The following is a 16,872-nucleotide window of genomic DNA, read 5'->3' on the forward strand; positions in this document are numbered from 1 at the left end:
CGCTGAATTCAGGACTTTAACCCCTTTGAAGTAGTTAGAATGGAAATAAAACATACATTTATTGACTGAAAAAATAAGTCATTTCACACTAAAGGAAAACTAGGAGAGATGCTGAAAAAGCTTCTGAAAACACAGACAACATTCAAAAGTGACGAAGCTTTTTACAATTAATACCTATGAAGCAAAATCAAGGTGTCTTGAAGTTGTTAGAAGAGTAATGTATAAAAAGGAAAGTAATATCTTGGGTTTAAGTTCACTGAAATCCATTAGTTTCCTACAAGAATCCAGAAGGAAAAATAAAGTGCTAGAAAGCATAAATTATAGTAGAAACTTCCCTTGCAGGACAATGACCTAGTTTTAATTTTGCTTACAGCTATCAGTGTAACACCCAATTAAAACATCTGTTAAATGCCTATAATATTAATTAATAGGGGGAAACTAGTAGAATTTTATTGGCATAGTCCTGTTAATTAACAGGAAAGACCATCAATAGATGTCTTGAATAGACATAATTAATGGCAATGCCATACAAATTGGAATTTGCAGTACAATGAAACATCATGCCTAAGGACATACCATATTCTGCCATATGGACACGCAGATAAATAGGATACAACTTCCCCTAGCTACTACCATTGCCATTTGTTAAACTACTTCAGTGACCAGAAGACAAATGCTGCTTAGCGGTCCCTTTTGACAAATAACAGCCAGGTATTCATTATTTACAGTGAAGAGTACTGAAGAGATGTTCAAAGGTCTCCTCAAGGTAATCGCGTGCTCGTAGCACATAAAGACAGATGACAAATGAAGACTAACAAGAGATCTGAACAGCCAAAGCATTCAAGACACCTTTACTGCAGTTGGTAAATCATTTGAAGAGGCCTTTCTGTAATGACTCAGTGAGGTGTTCCAAACAGCCCCCACAAATCACTTACTTAAGCTAAATCTCTCCTGTACACCACTGGTATTGCTGTCTACCCACAGGCTGCTCAAACCAAACTCGTATCTGCTGTCTCCATGTTCATCCCTCACTAGAATGCAATAAACTCCCTGTTGCTTGTGAAGGACCTTTCTTGGAAACTGCATAACACAAAAATGACTGCTTGCCATTCTTCCCCTGCTGATTCACAACCATTCCCCCATCTCTTCATTAGCTGAGACAGTAAATACTTAATGGATTTAATACTAGCAAATTGGGGAACTAATCACAGCTGTCTCTAACATACCCCTTCCTTCTTACACTGAACTTGGAATTGCATGCAGCAGGGACACATTTTTCTTAATGATTTTTATACTCAGACTCTCCAAAGAAAAAGCTAATTGGGGAATAATCAACAACAATGAACAATATACTGTCAAACTACCTTACTCACACATTTCTGCTTTCCTATTACTACATGTATATAATAAAGATACACATAATCATACAACTGTTTCAGTTCAGATTACATCACCGGTTGTGGTATAAAACTAGGTTAAACTATCCAGTTACTGCATTTTGAACATTTAAACAGGAAAGGGGAAAACAAAGAAACCCAAGCTCTGTTTCAAACCCCAAAATAATTCACTGTAGGAAATACTTAAAGTTAAGTCACATCCAAGAAAACACCTAGAATTTGCCATCTGAAGTGTTTTTATACTTCCTTTCACATATTTTATACTTCCTTATTTCACATAAGGAAATTCACATTTTTCCATACCTCCTTCCACACCTTTTAAAACTCCCTTAAAAAGCAGCTATGATCCACTGTGCTGTGAGAGCCATTCATCTAAAACAACTGCTTGCTCCTCTGCATCAGCAGCAGATTTTCAGAAAGCAAGCACAGCGTCTTCTCAAAACCAGCAGTGGCACTGCTTTTACCTGAACAGGCCAATTCCTCAGCCCATTACCAGAGCAGTTACACACATCCATTCCCCACCTACAAGTCTAAAAACACAGAGGTAGGTTTTCTAACTAACAAAAAGTTTCAGCTACCTTATTATTCCTGCTGCAGTCTCTCACACTTCCACCCTGAAGACTGCTGGATGGCTAATTCCTAGCAGCTGCTATTTGTACCCCTCCCTCAGCCCACATTAACATTTCTGAAATTAAGCTCTCACTGCTTCTGCAATGATCTTACCATAGGCAATGCAAGTACAAGGTTTCAGCAGCCCATGAATTCTCCTTTTTGGCACCAATATTCCCACAGCCTTCTTCAGCCTACACTCCAGGAGAGATATCAGCAGCACCGGCACAAAATGAGGGTCCCAAGAGCCAGGAGCAGCTGTATCTGGCCAGCCTTCTATGACATCACAGCTGAAGCACATGTCCAACAACTGGTCTCCTTGTAATGACTAACCTCCATTAGCTGTTCCTCTTATCCCAGCTGTATTGCTTCTTGCACCCAAAGTCAGTAAGTTAGCATGGGGGGCCTTGGTGAGTACAGTACATTAGTTGACCAATATAACAAACACCCACCTTCATACATCTTAAACAGAAAGAAAAACTGGATTTACAAAGCTTTTCATACGTCAGCGTTTACCAGACCATGGTCCTGCGTGCCAGATTAAGAAGTACGATTCCAGATTACGTGGCAACAACAACCAGCCCCATGTAATTTCACAGAGGTTTGACCCACCTTTGCCTCACATTCCCCTTTGTTAATTCTGTCATTTCTATTCTGAATTATATCTCCCACAGTGTTTGATGAATATGTATTGTTTTGGTAAGACAGAAGCCTCTCTCAGTGTACTGGTTTAATTAAACTAACTAGCAAATGTGAAAAATACAGGATCACGCATCCACTGCCGTTGAAAGGAGTATTTGCATCTGGCAAATACAAACCTCTTGGACTGCGGAACCAAGGGAACCTAGTGCTCTACGTACAGGTGGTTTCTGACACCTAGCTCTCTACAGTCTGCATGTAGATGGGGATTGGGGAAAACTAGAGAGGTCCCAGCAACATTTAACACCGAATTATGAGCTATCCCCCCTAAGAGGCTCTGTTACTCGCTACTATATCAGTCAGATGAGGTACAATACCCTATAATCATTAAGTAGAGAAAAAATCCAGTATACAATTGACCAAAGTAACATGACTGACAGTTTTGAACCAGGTTGCTGAATGAAAAGTCACAACCTAAGACAATAATTTAAGATTTTTTTTTCAGTCAATTTGGAGCTATTCCCATAGGGCCTAACTCTTGCCCGGCAAAACCGATTTAAAACATGCTATTTTTCATTTCAGATACTGACTGTTCTCCTCATAACCATCACCTTCTATAGGCAGCTGAACAGCACGTTAAAGATTTGCAGTACAGGCCTACTAATTCAAAGCTCTTTCTGGCATATTAGTTAATAAATTCAGCCTTGTTTCTTTCAGCTCTCAGAATGAGCTCCTGGCTTTATGACGTGTGCAAACTTTTGACTGTGACTCAGATCTTAAAATATGTGAAAATATATAATAATACAGTTAGAATATCCATTATAATAATACATAATTCCTGGGAAGTATGATATTACCAGAAATGCCAAAGGAGTTTGCTTTGATCTCGCAAATTTTAGAACAACAATCAAAATTGAATGCAAATGCTTAAGACCTCACACGCTTGTTAAAGGCAGAAGTTGAAAAACCAAACCACCACCAGGATGGCACTCATTTGTCTGTGAGTCAGCTTCTCAGCTGAGGGATGCAGGTGAGGGCCCCAGGCTTTTAACGGAGTGTTTAAGGAAACTTGCATCCAGCTGTCAGGGAAGACCTCTGAATACAAGCTCCTTGACCAGCTTCTAGTGTACACACAGTATCAGCCCCAAAATTGATTCCACTTAATAGCTTTGTTATTTTGGAGGACAGAGAAAAATAGGATTGCGCACCTCCTGGAAATGTTAAAATAACCCCATAAATCCAAATGATTTTTTTTGGTGAAATTGTCTGCAACACTCTGCCATGCATATTCTTCCTCTAAAGGATTATTTCAAAATTATGGACTTAAAAATGTTCAGCTGGATAGTTCTTGGGTGGCTGAGGTGCTCACTGAAGAATTTAAATGATGTAATAGCTATTGAACACCCCATTATATGGCTGCCTAATTAATGTAAATGATAGTTATGTCTCACTCACAGAGGATTATTTTACATGAAGGAAAATCTACTCGCTGCCACAGTAGCCATTTCAGTAGTTTTTATAGGAGCAGTTGCATTATGACTTCATTGAGTAAAAGGTAAGTAGCCATCCTAAATAATGAAGATTGAAGGCTTAATAGTCCCAATAAAGAATCCTGCAGGTTTTTTATTTCAAAAATTAGAGTTTGATAGCAAGCGTATGATAATAAGAGGAAAAAGAGCACTGGCACGTGGAATCTTTCTGCAGCCTGGGCTCCTTGGGAGCTTCCATTTCTTCTGCATATAAATGCAGAAGAATAAGGAGAGACAAAAAGGAAAATAAGCTCTTCTTTACTTTCATGACACTGCGTCCTATCTCCATGCCCCTCCCTGCAGCAACATTTCAGTGGATAAAGGATTTGTTGGATTGTGCTTGTTATACTTAAAGGCTAACATTACTGGAACAGCTGTGTACAGCTGATCACATACCCACAAATACCTTCAAACAATGTGAAGTGCTCAGCTTAGGCCCATTTGAGTGGTGTTACGCAGACATAAACCAGCCCTGCAAATTTGTCTCAGAATTGTAACCTACTGCATCTCCTTTTTTGTGAGGTAATAGTCAAGGGACTCGCCATTTCTGTTATGAGACCCTATTTCCAAGGGTATATGTCACAGATTATAACATTTATAAAAATTCAAATGAGACTTCAAACTTGGCATGAACATTCTCACTTGGGATCTAGTATTTTTTAAGCAAATCTTTGCAAGAAAACCTAAAAGTTTACTTGTTCTGTTTGTTATTTTTGTTCTATGTTGCTTCATAGTTCTCAATCTAGACCCTTATGCACTCCCCATCACAGTATCCACGTAATCTCTTTCCACAGCTGTATTTTCAGAACAGTAGTTCTGAGCTAGGACAATTGATTTGACATTTGTTTCTCCAAACAGGAAGCTTCCACAAAGGCTTTTACAAGAACTTCTGTTCCAAGGCAGCCACTTTTTTTTTTTTTTTTTTCCCCAGCCATAAAGCACCACATGTGTTTTAGGAAGTAAAAAGTGGCAACCACATTAACCTGAATTATGGTAACAATGACTACAAAACAAGCTGGCTGGGGATTTGCAAACACAATCTCCAGATGTCTACAAAAGATCTGATTTATCAAACATACTCCAGGCAGGATTTGTTGTGGTTTTGAACTTTCTAATAAAAGATGCTTGTAGTATTTATCTACTGTTAGTTTCAGCAAAAAGTGCTGCCCTTATGATATCTTTCAAAAAGGTGAGTGGATCCCTTTAGAATAATCCCCTAGATACAGAGAGAACCACAAACCCCAGAATTCAAAAGTTGGAAACACCAGTGAAATGAAACAAGATGAAGCTGAAAGTTAAATGTGTATGTGTTGGGGGGGAATTGTAGGCAGCTTCAAGAAGAAACCTCAGGAACCACATGCTTCCCTCTGCATGGCACCTGGTACTGCTTAAAAGTATGACACTAAACAGTAAAGATTAGTTCTACCTCTCATTTTGATCCTCAACCTCTCTGCTGAGGCCATTATGAGAAACCTTGGCTAGTTCTCACTTTGGTGATGTTTTTTTTTGAAATGATTGCCTGCCATACAAGGACTGGACTGACATGAACATGTTCTTTCCAAGCAGGTCTTCAAACAGGCGTCCCCTCAGAAAAGTGCTGCATGCAAATAACTCACCACTCATGTTAGCTGTAGAGTGGCACAGTAAGGGCAAGAAGTAGCAGAGCCATTAAATTTATATTCCCTCACCTGCATTCCCACAGTTCTATCATGCAGTAGTTTGGTTTGAAAACCTATTCTTCATACAAAGATTACGAGGCCCCATATATCCTAGCCTCAATCTCCAAGAGAAAAAAAAAAAAAAAAAAGCACATACATACATGGAAATGAAATAAGAAAAATACAAGACACGTATTTTTTTATTTTGCATTCACGGTGCAATACCTCCTATTTGCAATGACTTGTGAAAAACAGCTTTTGGACAGCACTGCACCAACATAATTTCCTTTGCTTCTACTTCAATTAAAAAATAAAAATAAAAAAGATATAAAGCTGGGTCAATTCTTTAGGATACCTTAGAAAACCTGAGGTTTTCTGTTTTCATGTAACGGCTTACTTCCATAATTAACAGAGAGTGAGTTCCTAAGGTGAACAGATTGAGTAATCAAGCTCAATTAAGCATGCGCAATATGCACTGTAACAACATTCACTGTTTGGTGAAGTGATAAAACAGCTTTATTTTCTTTTGACTCCTGGCAGTCTATCTCAAAGAACTGTTCATCTCTCCTTCTCCCCAGCTAGCATTTTCAGGAAGAGGTATCATGAATTCTAGCTATTTTGTCAAAGATATTTTGGGGGAGTGGGAAACAAAGTAAAACATCCTACAGCTGTATGGCAGGGGACAATATTATCACCTACAGAGGCATCAAGCTTTGCTGGTGCAGTCCACGCCCTGAGCAAACATAATTTTTGTGCAGGACGGAGGTATTGTGCTCTGGAAGACGCCAATTTTGGGCTATGTGCTTATGAGGAAAAGAAAGCTTTCTTCCCAGGCAGCAGAATGGTTTGTACCTTCAGGAAAACTAAATTAACATCTTGTGGCTCGGTTCTGACGCACAGGCATTTCATTTATTACTATTTTTGTTTTTGCTGTTTTCTGTTGCAGCTAGCATAAAAATAGAAATCCCGCCTCTTTCTATGCTTAGAGCGATATATTTTGCTTTGTTACCAGCAGATGGAGCCAGACGCTCACAGGTTTAAAGGGATTTTTTTTTCCTCTGTTCTAACAGAAAAAACAGCCGTGAAGCAGACGGTGCCTAGAAACTGCTCCCTTACCTTACATGAACTTGCTTTTTTGCCATGCCTATGCGTACAGCTAATCTGGTGCATGCCTTACCCTATGTCAGCTGCCTTTCTCTGAGGTTTCCATAACAAGTGATTTTATTTTCTGCAAATATGTTTTCTAAATTATTTTTGGTGCCAAAATGAAATCAGGAAACATAAACTAAGACAGGCATTTCCAACTGCTAAAATATCGTACCTTTCGTTTCACTCACATGGGGATGTATTCTTAGAAGTCATACATCTCCCAGAACCATCAAAGGTTCATCTTGCTGAAAGCCACATAAATGTAGGACACAGAATAAACATCATACTATACCTAAAGCTTAAAATACATGCTCCGATGAGAAAATAGGCTAGGCCTGTACTTCAGCATTGCTGCTGTCACTCAGAGTGAGACCTGCAGCTGAGCAACATGCCTTTCCTCACCCCAGCAGCATGCAGCTGCCCAGCATGACCGGCTGCCACAAAGGTACAGCCGTTTTTTCTCACTGTTAGGCAGGCCAATAAAACCCATATCCTGCTTCAAGACCTACTTGTAAAAAAAGCAGTGGGAGCAGCTCCACCACGGCTGCAACAGCACTCCTCAGGCCCGCTCCAGGGCAGCTCCCGCAGTGTCCTACAGACACACTCGGGCTGCAGCAGGCAAAAAGCATTGCTGAATGCCCCAGCAGCCCTGCACTGAGCCACTGTGACAGGGCTGGGCAAGTCTGACAGCAGCAAGGCTGCAAAACCCTATCCCTTAGCCAAGGGCATGTGCTCACCTCACTGCATACAGCCATCTCCAAGACGGGTGAAGATGAAATGAGCGTTTGTGAAATGACATGCAGCTGAGGGGTTGAGAAACTCTTTACTGAAGGTATTAAAGCCCATTAGGACTCCCCTTTGTTGGCTACTTGCTTTGTATCAGCTGCACGAGCAGCCAGCTCTAGAGAGCCACATCAAAGCAAGATAATGGCATTCCTAGTTATGCGATTCTAATAAAGCCAGCAGAGATCTTTCAGGTAAAAATGTTTATTGTTCAAGAACAGTCAGGTCCTTTCATGTCCTTTCCTGACCTGGCAGTGTCCCAGGTTGCTACAGAAGAGTTTTAAATAGACAGACTTAATTATGCTATGTACCACCCTTACTAATCTTAGGCAGCAGGAGCAGCAGTTAGCAGCTTACTCTTGTTCATTTCATGACTACAATGCCACAACCCCTTTTTAACAAATTGTCCATCATAACACCTAACATCTCCCTAACAGGCCATTAAAATGGAATCAGCGAAACATTCTAGCTAAGTGGTTCACCAAACAAACAAAATTACTTTTTTTTCCAAAATCTAAATACGGGACAAAGCATGCTGCCTCTTTAGTAGGAACCCTGAATGCTGCAACCTGCTGTCAGCTGTACTCGCACATCACACATGGCTTCAGCTCCCACCAGCCCCTGTGAACCACCATCTGCTGGAGAAAAACAGAAGGGTTTGTGCAGCACTGAGTGGAGCCCACAGCAGGCAGGATTGACACATCTGTCATCCTCCATCCAGAGTTTGTGAGTGCCACAAGAAGGCTTTGGCATGCGGACAACTGAAGTAATAGTTATTACTAATTCTCAGCTTTTTTTTTTTTCCGAAAAATTGAACTTGCAGGCACATCTCCACCAATCAATTAAAGGAATCCCTGAGTGACTAACCTGAAGAAAAAGTCATACTGGCCCTTTTTCCCTCGTTGACTTCAGTACTGTGGCCTAAAGTCCGTACAGGTGTGGTTGCCAGGATTTTGGAGCAATGTCTCCAGCACTCACACAATCACTTAAAGCCTTGGATTTGCTTCCTCTGCCAACAATAGAGGGACAACACCCGAAATCCTTAGGAAACCTGACATTTAGGGATCACTTCAGGGCTATGAAAGTACTCTGTAAAGGTGTAAAGAAAGCTGTGGATTAGGACCCTGAGGCAGGAAAACCCCTCAGCATGGACAAAAAGGACTTTCCTACTCTTCCCCTTTGCCACCTGTGTCTGTTGCTGAGCAGCTACAGCTCTTGCAGCAGATCCACTCAAACTGGGGGAGGCTGAGACATCTCAGCCACGCACCTGGTGCAGGCAGAGTTCAGCTGTGCAGCAAAGCCACCAAAAGTGGCTGTATTGTGTGTCTACTGGGCTTAATCTGCATTACTCTACAAAACTCATGAAGGACAGTATGCTAGACGTATTCCAAATACATCACCTGCACTGTTCCTGCTCTCTCTGCCCAGAGAGAAATGGAAACCCCAGACAGAAACACAGGATTCGTATTGAAGATCGCCATTGAAACAGGACAGCAAGCCAAGGAAATCTTCAGGAAGTAGCAGAAAAGGCCACACTGTTGATAGACTATTGTGTTTGTAAGATGGACCGGGAGTCAAACTACTTTGTAAAGAGACCAAACATATCACTTAATAAAAACAAGGCATCCTACAATGAACCTCTCCTTCCCATATTTATTCCTCTCTAAACGCAGCAGTGCACAGATTATAGGAAATGGTTTTACATTTAACTTCAACCCCAAGTGGTAAAGAAACGGATTGTATCTCACAATGTAAATTTGCATCTACCATCATTTAATGGATGTTTTATACATGCTATGTACTACTGTGTTTTTATGGAAAGGCAAAAAAATTACTTGGGAATTTGTTTTTAATTAAGCAATAAGGCTCAATGGGGTACTGCTATCACGCAATAAAACCACTCCTGGGGTGTTGTGAGGCATTTGGTCCAGATGAGTGCTTCAAATCACCCCCAGATTGTGATTAGATGATTACTCCCTGGAGTTAATATTAGATGGTTCTCTCTAGAGTTGTCTTATTGCTATTATAAAAAGTCTTCAACATGGGGAAACTAAGTAGCTTTTGTGCTTGAAGAAGATGAAGTTCGCAGTTTCTTCTGTTGAGTGGCTGTCTGAGCTGTGTGGGTCCCATAGATCAATTCACCTATTTAGCATGCGTGAAAGATCATCTCAGTGCATTTCTTTGACCTAAACAGTTTTACAATTAAGTGGCTTTTTTTTTTTCTAGGAGATGGAAGGATATAAAGACGCAAACAACTCCAAAATAAAGCAATCCCAAGACAAGGCGCTAAGGAATTTGATTCTGAGATATGTCTTACTGGCTTTATCTTTTGGTAGGTAATAATGAATCCTAATCACTATTATGCTAATTGTATTAATGAAGGCTAATGCATGCAGTAGTGGTAAGAGATTCTCCCAAGTTGGGTGCAGGAGGAGGTACACAGCCTGAGGCATTTCTAGGAGCTCCCAAGCTAATGAATTCAAACAGCCCAAATGGTACAGAGCCAAATTGCACTGCCTTCCCCTACCTCCCCTCAACTGCTCTTCAGGGTTCAGGTTACAGATGAAGCATTTCATTCTGGAAAAAAAAAAAAGAAAAAAACACATACCCAAAAACACAGTCTTCTGCATATCTCAGTATACCAGAAAGAAAGAAATCTCAGGAAACATTAACTCTTGCAGGTACCTTCCACTCCCCAAAAGGCAGGATGGTAGCACATGCACATGGACAATTTTTGCATGGCTCAAGCTGACGTACAGAGCAAGACTCTCAACTCCTCCTTTCAGATGTCCCTGAACGGCCTGCCACACGCCTCCTATTACAAGAAATCCCTCTGGTTTCTCAAGCAGGCAATATTTTTTACACTTCATAAATTATGGTGCGCTCCTTCATACACATACTCTGTATTCTGGCCTACGTCACATCTCATATGCTGCACAGCCCAGTCAGCAACAGGCTCCCTAAAAGCCAATAAACCTCCTCCTACCTCATATGAAACCCCCATGGTTCCTCCTTCAGCTCAGCACCTCTCCATTTAAAGATCCAACATGTCAATGGATGGGGATCCCAGTCAAGTTAAGTTTACTCTTTTACTTTTCCAGGATTTCAGCAGAACACCCTGAAAACATGCTGTATTTCTGTTTCCCCTTATATTTGAAGAACACAAAAGGAAATAAATATTTCCTTACTTTTTTTCCTTTCCCTTTCATAGAACTCCGCAATATGCACTCGATGCATAAAACTTCCCCAGATGCCCCAGGCAATCACAACAGATACCCGCCTGCACAAAAGGCATTGATGTGGGGCAAGGCACAGGTCCCTCACAAAGAGATGACCTTTCCTTTCTGAGCAACACACACACACAGTCTGGGCAACAGTTCCAAAGGAAAGAGACCAAAGCATGTTCTTCACATAGATAGAAGCTATATCCATGGACAAAGCAGGGTTTCTGAATGAAACTCTTTTATGTGTCTTTGACTAATCAGTCAATCATAAGTGAACACATTTACATCTTTTAAAATTAAGTGATGATTATCACCCTCTTGTTCCCTCTGCTTTTTTCTCCATTTTAATATCTGAAATGCCTAATTTAACTAAGTTTAGTGTTTGAAATACCTCATTGTTTACCATGAGTTATATTGTGCAATAAAAGCACACTGAATATGAGATCCCTGTTTAAATACAACAACAACAGTAGGAGAAGAGTTCAGAACATGCACAGAATTATGTTATTTGGGAGGAACAGTCAAGCTTCAAAAAAGTACTCTCTCCAAGTGTACTGCAAAATGCTGTTTTAGACATGTCATTTTTCTACATTAATTTCATATGTTGCTCTTCCAATATTGTACCCCTCTGCACTGAATGCCTACACCTTCTCATGGTTCTGGCATTTCTTACTCTCTTACCTCACATCTTTTTCACCCTCCCTTTTTGTATTTCAACTAGAGCCTGCTCCCATTACTGCATGAACACTACTCAGAAATAGTGACATGGCAGTACGCCCAACTTCCTGCTTAGTTGTCACTGGGTACTCACCCCTTCAGCTCCATAAAATAGAGAAAACTTCTTCTGAGCTTTCCTTGTCATATGTCCCCATACTGGGCAGCTCTTTGGTGAGACGTGGAGACTCACGGTGTCCGAGCCACTTAATGAATCCACTCAAAAAATGAACACAAAGCTCAGGGAACACACATGCTGTCGAGAGTGAAAGAAAGCATGGTTAGCAACAGAGCCTGAAAAAAAAAATAAGAAAAAAAGAGAGAGTCTAAGTAACCTAGATAAAATAAACTTTTCCACTGAAATGATACAACCCCTTTCTTCTTTGCTTGTCATGCTCACTTCCCAGCCTTAAAGCACCCTTCTACTTTCAAGCCAACAGCCCACATGGGAGAAGCTGCAGAGCTGACATGGGGCATGTGGTGCTGGGTGCTCTGCATAGCAGGGAGAGGGATGCCAGTGTGGGACGGCAGTAAGGGGTCTGCACTGCAAGGCAAGGCACATCCACGGTCCTGGGGACAGCAGCTTCTTAGTCATCGCTTCGTATTCCCAGCACCAGAAGTCCAGCAAGCCCTCCTGACATCTGCCACACTCCTGCCCACTCTCCACTTGACCCCGCAAGAGCAAGGCAGCGCAATTGTTCTGCTCATGGTTTTACATTTCAAGTGTTAGCATGTCTCATGTGTTCAGCATACTGTACCAGGCAGAATGGTACACACTGATGATATCATATAAGGAACATAAAAGTGATCAAATACCCTCAGTATTTTACAGTCGAGATGGGGGCTTTCAATGGAACTACATGTTACATGCTGATCCAAAACTCCACTGAAATTAAAACTCTTACCAAGCTTTGGATCAGATCTTTTAACTACTTCTGTGATTACAATTACAGACCGCCGTGAAGAGAACAAACTATTAACACTGAAATTGACTTAGCAGGGAAATCCTTAGCATTCTTCTCTCCAACTATATGTTTCACCACTGCTATTTATCAGTGAAAATTAAGAAGGAACAAGGAAAACACCTTATGCCTCCACAGCCCTGAGATGCACAGACAACTGTCAAAGCTTAACACACACACACACACTGGTGTACAGCCTATAGATAAAATGGGTTTGAAAACCTCCTCATAATGGTGACAACCACAAATGTCTTTTTTTTTTTTTTTACTGGTGAGAACACACACCCTTGTTTTTTTTTTTTTCCTAGAACCCAAGAGCAATTAGCTATTATGTATTTATACACAGCTTTTAAATTTAACCTATGCCATTTATGTCCTTGGTCATTTTTGGTTGTTCAGCAGTCAAGGAACAGCACTGCATAGAATAGACTCAGAATATCCCAAGTTGGAAGGGGCCCACAAGGATCACGGAGTCCAGTGCCCAGCTCCACATAGGACAAGACCACCCAAAAATCCAGCCCTGTGTCTGAGAGCACTGTCCAAACATCCCTTTAATTCTGTCAGGCTCAGGGCCGTGACCACTGCCCTGGGCAACCTGTCCCAGTGCCCGACCACCATCTCAGTGCAGAACCTTTCCCTAGCCCCCAGCCTGACCCTGCCCTGTCCCAGCCCCATGCCGTTCCCTCGGGTCCTGTCGCTGTCCCCAGAGAGCAGAGCTCAGCGCCTGCCCCTCTGCTCCCCTCATGAGGGAGCTGCAGGCCGCCATGAGGCCTCCCCTCGGCCTGCTCTGCTCTGGGCTGAAGAAACCAAGCAGCTCCTCATATGCCGTACCCTCCAGGCCCTTCACCACCTTTGCAGCCCTCCTTTGGACACTCTGTAATAGTTTTATGTCCTTCTTGTATTGTGGCACCCAAACCCACACACAGTACTCGATGTGAGGCCGCACCAGCGCAGAGCACAGCAGGACAGTCCCTGCCCTCTACTGGCTGGCAATGCGGTGCCTGATGCACCCCAGGACACTGTTGGCCCTCCTGGCTGCCAGAGCACTGTTGACTCATATTCAACTTGCCATCAACCAGAGCCCCCAGATCCCTTTCTGCAGGGCTGCTCTTAAGCCCCTCATGCCCCATCTGTACGTATATCCAGGGCTGCCCCGTCCCAGGTGCAGAATCTGGCACTTGCTCTTGTTAATATCATACGGTTGGTGATTGCCCAGCCCTCTAATTCATTAAGATCTCCCTGCAAGGCCTCTCTGCCCTTGAGGGAGTCAACAGCTCCTCCTCATTTAGTGTTGTCTGCAAACATACTTCGCACACATTTGAGTCCTGCATCCAGGTCATTTATGTAAACATTAAAGAGAACTGGCCCTGAAACGGAGCCCTGCAGAACCCACTAGTGACTGTGGTGACAAATACATGATCAGAAAAACAGGGCTGCTGATCCGAGCAGGGAAGAACAAGGCAAAGCAAATGCAAAGGCTCTTATGATGCAAACTAGCAAGTGTAGAGAGGTGTTTTGTTTTGTTTTTAATTCCTTGCACACGACAGCTTTTGTAATGACCACCGAGATGTCTGAGCTGGGCTGTAACCCTGTGGCAAGGCACACGGGGCTGTGAGTCAGGAGCTCCTGGGGCTGTTCCTCAGCCTCCCTGTGATTCACTTTGAGCCAGAGCCAGTTGCTGCTGAAAACAACGGTAAATAAACCACTATTCCTATTTCAGTGATCAAGCTGCATATGACCATATATAACTCACCCAGTTTCGGTTTTACTCTCTGTAAGGAGGACACAAGCCCTCACATGGTTATTAGAATTTATGCTGCACTTCAAGATCCTTGGAATGAAGTGCTGCACATGTGCACAGTACAGCAATGCTGTTGTAAAAACAAAAGCACGTCTATCGTATATTACTTCCTAACACAAAAGGAAAAGGAACAAGCAAGTCTCAAGGCTGCTTTGGCGAATACTTTCATCACTGACAATCATTTTGCAGCCAGGCTCCTAGGAAAAACTCAAAAAGTGGGCAACTTCCTGTGCCTGGGCAGAGAGGAGCCAAAAGGACCCTCTGAAACCTGTTTGTCTGGCAGTGCTTTCAATGCATTTGAACTAGTAATATTTTGGAAACCAGTATTTTTCAGTTTAGATCTGTATTGACAGAGCCAAGCATGGCTCTGTGATTTTTGCACTGTCAGACTTGGAAGGACCTCATTTCTAAAGCACACAAACAATGCTGGTAGTGCTTCCGTGACACAAATCAACCACAGAAATTCAAAAAATTTCTAAAATACGCTGATTAGCTGAATCCACTGGGAGACAGATGCACACCACACTCTCACAGAGCACAGGACAGAGGTTATTCCTTCTTACATCTAACGTGTATAATGAACACACACTAACTTATTCACTTGTTAAGTAATAGGAGTAAATTCCATGCTCAATTCACTAAAATCTTGATATCGCACTGTATCTCCATAGCTACAAACTGTCTTACCTGATGACGAAATGACACATGTATTCGATTAGTTAAAACCTCTGTCTATCCTAAGATCACGGCGGGTTCCTAACATCCCAAACTGAATCTCAACACTGAGCTTAATTCAAAATAATTTTATAAAGCGTCTGCTTTTTTTTTTTTTTCTAAACATGCACTAAACATACACTGAGCTCAGAATTTAACAGATGTTTTTGTTAGTATTATAATCTAAGCTTTTCCTGCAGGCTGTTGTAGTAACTTTGCCACTAGAAGATGATAAAAATCCATTTTCTCCCCTGCAGAGCTTACCTTTGGCTGACTCAGCTAAGCAGCTGCAGTTTCCTTTATTTGCTTTGAAATTATTGCATCCCAGTTGGGCAAGGTATTTCTGCTACTGAGAAACAAGTGGTTTTAGAGAAAATGCCAGAGGCAATAGATCAGATAACGCAACCAGAGCAAGGTAAGGAGACTTTAAAAGCTGGTAATTTGGGCAGCAGCTTTTTCAAGTGGTCTCACAAATGTTTCACTTTAACCGCCAGGAAAAAAGAGCTCCTGAGCCTGACTATCAAATGGTCATTAAGATTACTGGTTACACTCTGAGTTTGTCTCAACTCAAGGCGTTCAAACTGGGATGTAATAGCTTCCAAAAAAAAAAAAAAAAAAAAAGGAACAAGTCAGCTCCCAAATGCAACTGCTTAACACTGAAGGCATACACAGTGTATACTTGGAAGTTTCCCTTGCCTTATGCAGCAGCTGCCTAAACATACATCCACTCCCAACTGAAGTGGCAGAAAGTAAACACAACCTTCAAACCCCAGACTGTTTGCCTCACCCGATGCAGCCTTTGGCTGACACATTACCATGCAGTGCTTGCTGCACAGGTGAGTGTACTGAGAAACAAGTGATGAAGACTCTGATTACGACAATCCGACAGTGAATTCAGAATAATTTTAGCATATACGGAAAAAAAGAATGGTTTAGAAGTGACAATCCATGGCTGGTTAGATCTGAATTACTGTGGTGGATAAGACAGGCTCTGACATACTCAGTTCAGGGTTTTGTATACTTACAGTTAGTTTTACAATTTAAAAAAAAAAAATTATCAAGGATTAACTTCTTGAGCTGGACAGATTCTCCCCAGTCTGCCACGCAGCTCTTGGGGCAGCTGGGCCAGTTGGTGCCAGGGTTGAGCATGGAGCAGCACTCAGGTGCGTAAGTACCCAGCACAGGCACCTGCTCTGCACCTCCCACCACCGACAGGCTGCTCGGGCATGCTTCCCACGAGGACAGGGAAGACCCACGCTTGAGCTTGAGAAACAACCTGAAAACCCTTGCTCAGCCCAACAGTCTCCGTTGCAGGGTCTGTCCTCCCAGATGCTCAGGAAGGTGTGGACGGCCGACCCTAGGATCTGCTTCCTGTGGCCTTGCAGGGAAACGTCATGCAGCTGCCCGAGCACTCCAGCTCTAAAGGGTGCCATAAGCTCCCAGCACACATTATCATTACCTAAGAAAACGAAAACCCGGGAAGAAAAACATTTCTAAAGCCTTGACAGGTCCATCAGTTCCCATTAAAAATAGAAGAGCCATTAGGGCGAGCGAGCGAGCGCCTGAATTATGCATGGGCGCGGGCCGCTCAGCTCTCGCCGACAGAGCCAGCGGCGGTGGGAGCTCCGCTGCTTCCCACCCGCCGCCGGCCCCGCGGGGCCACCGCCCCGGGGCGCCCCCTGGCGGCGGCGCG

At 42.5% G+C, this 16,872-nt stretch overlaps 1 protein-coding gene across 11 annotated transcripts in view; it reads right to left on the reverse strand.

Annotated features, from left to right (window-relative positions):
- The window catches only part of LOC106039568 (protein C19orf12-like), an 81,802-nt gene that overhangs the window by 33,128 nt on the left and 31,802 nt on the right, over positions 1-16,872 (reverse strand). For 5 of the 11 annotated variants that reach the window (XR_010834583.1, XR_010834581.1, XR_010834582.1 and 2 more), the window contains 2 exons: positions 11,800-11,958; positions 2,121-10,341 (listed from right to left, as the gene is read on the reverse strand). The gene's annotated coding sequence lies outside the window, so the exon portion shown is untranslated. The other 6 variants (XR_010834575.1, XR_010834577.1, XR_010834576.1 and 3 more) reach the window with 4 other exon arrangements.

This window comes from Anser cygnoides, chromosome 12, assembly GCF_040182565.1.
Source record: "Anser cygnoides isolate HZ-2024a breed goose chromosome 12, Taihu_goose_T2T_genome, whole genome shotgun sequence".
NCBI classification, from domain to species: Eukaryota; Metazoa; Chordata; class Aves; order Anseriformes; family Anatidae; genus Anser; species Anser cygnoides.